The 2,592-nt window shown below is 46.1% G+C and overlaps 1 long non-coding RNA gene across 1 annotated transcript in view; it reads right to left on the bottom strand.

Moving 5' to 3' along the window:
- Positions 1 to 2,330, bottom strand: part of LOC110311163 — a 16,760-nt gene extending 14,430 nt beyond the window's left edge. Inside the window, exon 1 of the long non-coding RNA XR_002379923.1 lies at positions 2,084 to 2,330. This is a non-coding gene — a long non-coding RNA (uncharacterized LOC110311163). The remainder of the gene's footprint in view (positions 1 to 2,083) is intronic.
- Positions 2,331 to 2,592: the final 262 nt, after the last annotated feature.

Below are 2,592 nucleotides of genomic sequence, written 5' to 3'. Positions count from 1 at the left end.
GAGAGAGAGAGAGAGAGAGAGAGAGAGAGAGAGATTCATTCTGAGGAGCCTTGTGTATACTAGGCAGTCTCCACAGAGATATACCTCATGCCCTTGCTCTTCTGTAACAGAATTTTCTAGGTAGCCTAGACTGGTTTTGAACCGCTTCCATCTCCCAAGTGCTAGATTTACTTGTATGTACCAACATTTCTAGCTTTGATTCCTTTAGTTTCTGAGCCTTGCTTGATACCCCAGGCAGCATTGGCTTCTTCTGTGATCCACAGCAATGTGTCCTGCTTGCAAGGGACCCTTTAGTTTCTTAGTCTGTGGTGACAGTTGCAGAAGTAGAGGGTCAATGACTCAGAACCCATGGAGGCTGGCTACACACACACACAGGAACTGAGAGTGGCACCTTGCCCAGGGAGACAATGGGCCAACCACGAAACAACCAGAACACTGATGAGGGACTCAGCACACTCATTATGAGACAGGCTGTTACATGAGCAGTGTCTGGGTCCCTTTTCTGCTGCGTCAAAATGTCAAGGAAACTTAATTGGTCATTAGGAGGTTCAGCAGACATTTCAGCAGAGATGGCAAATAGCTTGTCAACTATAATATGGGTTACAGAGAGAACTGGTTACACATCCCCATCCCCTAGCAACAATGGGGACCTAGTGACCAAATGCTCAGACCCTTGAACTCCCTGTCTCTCTGTTGAATATCATCATGCCAATAATGAAAACATTTGCCTAATTCCTCACTAGCTTAGTTCACGAGACTGACTTCTTCCCTCCCCAGGCTCATTAATTTTATCCTTTTATTCAGGGAATATTTTTGTTGAGCATCCTTTCTATGTGCCAAGTGCTGAGGATACAAGAGTGAGCAGCATCTTCTGTACTTCCACAACCCCTGATTTTACTACACTTGAGTTTAGTAGGCCTAGAGGTCTTTGCTGCTGTGTGCATGTGTGTGCATGTATGCAAGGTCAAAACCCACACACAATTGCACAAGTGCACTTACCCATGTGCTGACATTAGGAAGCAAACACTGGGTGTCTTCTATTGCTCTCCATCTTATTATTATTTTTTTGAGGCAGGATTTGTCCAAACCCCGGGTGCAAGCCCTGAAATCCATCCATGTCTGTCTCTCCAGCACTGAGGCTGTAAATACTTGCCTCCTGCCCTCACTTACACTGGTTACAGGAGAGCCACCTTTAGTTATTTTTATTCTGTGTTGTGTGTGTTGTGTCTAGCCACAGTGCATGGGTATACTATGCACATGCACACACATACATGTGTTTGTGGAGGGCCAGGGTTGACATGTCTTCTCAACCACTTACCATCTTTACTTTTTGAGACAGGGACTGTAGATGGCCTTGAAGTTCATAGTTCAGCTAGACTGCCTAGCCAGGGGAGTTTGAAGAATTCTCTTGTGTTCACCCCTCTGCCCTGGGCTATGGGCACAAGCTGCCTTCTGTGATTTTAATGTGGATGTAGGGTATTCGAACTCATGTCCTCATGGTTGTACGACAGCCACTTTGCCAACCAAACCATCTTCCCATGTACCTGCTTCCTTCACTTTATGGTGGCTTTGGCATGTCTGATCAGATCTGTTGTTTTGATAACAAATCATATATTGATCCATTACCTAACTTTCATGAGAAGAATACTGCTTCAGCAATATTCTAAACTCATAGAAGGCTGAAAAATCACATAGTATTGATCACAGATTCCTTATGGTGTCTCCAGGAATGCCGTATAAGAAACAGACAGACACTAAGTGTGTGTCTTTCTAGGGGCCATTACATTTGACATAGGCATAAGCAGACTTCAGGGGAAGCAATCTTATATGATTTTATTTCAAATCATCTCAAACCAGTGGTCTACAAATTAAACCCAGCCAGCAGACACATTATATTTGGCATACACTGAGTTTTAGTTTAGTAGAAAAAAAAGAGTAAAACAAGCCAATGCTTTAAAAACTAAAGCCTCCCTTTCTCTAGACCCCCTTCTTTGAATCCTTTCTTCTCCTTCGAATTCAAAACGCCTTCAGATTTTTAACTTCTTCAGAAAAACTGGAATATTTGCCACCCTGGGCATAATACCTGCTGGGTAAAAGTGCTGGCGTGCCATTATGTCGGCCCACTTCAGCCTGCCGTGGTCCCCAGCACTCCACAGCGCCTGTCACTCGGAATCTCATCACACAGTCTGCTTCACTTACATAACAGAAGAATCCTGAGGCCCTGCAATCGGTGTCCTCTGTGCTACCCAAAGTCAGAATACAAGAGAGGAAATGGCCCCCTCAACCCACAGCCGAAGAGTAAGAACAGCTTTGCGCTGCTCCTGTGAGCTGGCATGGAGACCCAGGCGAGCAGGCTGTGCCCTGTGCCTTGGCCCTGGGCCTTCCTTACAGGCGGCCTTCTCTGGAATGTTGGCTCTCCCTGCTGAGAAGCCTACTGGGGCTCCAAATGGCCTGTCTTCTCTTATCCATGCGATTTCAACCTGCCTCCCAGGCTCTTTTCCAGCTACCCTAACCCCCTTAGCAGCTCAGCTCACTGCTCTGCTCCTGCCAAGAAATCTGCCAGCCTCTCTTCCCCGCCTCCATCTCCCTTCT

This window comes from Mus caroli, chromosome 16 (genome assembly GCF_900094665.2).
Source record: "Mus caroli chromosome 16, CAROLI_EIJ_v1.1, whole genome shotgun sequence".
Taxonomy (NCBI): domain Eukaryota; kingdom Metazoa; phylum Chordata; class Mammalia; order Rodentia; family Muridae; genus Mus; species Mus caroli.
The sequence above is the reverse complement of the archived record's forward strand: the minus strand, read 5'-3'. Positions and strand labels throughout refer to the sequence as shown.